Raw genomic sequence first — 974 nt, forward strand, 5'->3', positions numbered from 1 at the left:
GGAAATATTTGTGTGCTGTTGGTTTTGCTTTCCTGCAGAAAAACGACTGTGAGCTGACTCTGTCAGCTGTAGCAGCAGCAAACTTCAGCCACCGCTGCGTGCTCAGCCCAACCAGCAGGGCCTGTGCAGGGCCAGCCATGGGAACAACAACACAAAGAGCTCGATGATGCTGTTTGATAGAGCAAATTCCCAGCTACAAAATGCTACTTTTTCAGCACAGTCACCACCATTAGCTGTGCCTTTTCACCAGCACCTGAGCTGGGAACTGTGCCTCTTCCATAGCAGCCAACCAAAGCCCTTAGAGCAAGGCCTGTCCAGTCCAGGAGGTCCAACCTCCATCCCACCTGTAAGCAGGCAGATTCTTGTAATTTTAGCTTCTGTATGAGTAACAGTTTTACTCCTATGTGCTCAAAATACAATTCAAAACAGAAAAAAATAGTTTTCTGTAGAGATAGATGCACACACAACCATACCAATACAAATTCACATTGCAACATCAAATAGGATCGTGGCATCTAGATTAAGTGCATAAATATGGTGGTAGTTTATGCTTGCTTAGTTTTTAACTGCATAAGAGCAAATTCCCTCCAGCTCCAGCATAGATATTCTGTAAGAAGCTGTTCTACATCTGCAAGAAGCAATAAACTGAAGAGAACAAGATGATTTCGTATTGTACTTTAAAGCCAAGTAGAACATAAAGCTGGTATTTCTCCCAGCAGAGCTTTCTTGGTTTTAACTAATTTGCTACAGTAAAACAAAGGAGAAATAGATAAAGTTCTGTGTTCTGTGGGATCTTGTGTACTCAGGCCAGCTCCCCCAGAGCCCTGGGCTGGCAGAGAGCAAAACAGGAGCTTTGCAAGGCTTTCACCAGAGGAAAGACCACTGCAGGCCTTCTGCACACTGATGCAGCCCCACAGCACTTGTTTTGCTGTACTTACTTGAAGAACTAAAAAAGAATGGGTCTTAAAGGAAAC

This window comes from Coturnix japonica, chromosome 12, assembly GCF_001577835.2.
Source record: "Coturnix japonica isolate 7356 chromosome 12, Coturnix japonica 2.1, whole genome shotgun sequence".
NCBI classification, from domain to species: Eukaryota; Metazoa; Chordata; class Aves; order Galliformes; family Phasianidae; genus Coturnix; species Coturnix japonica.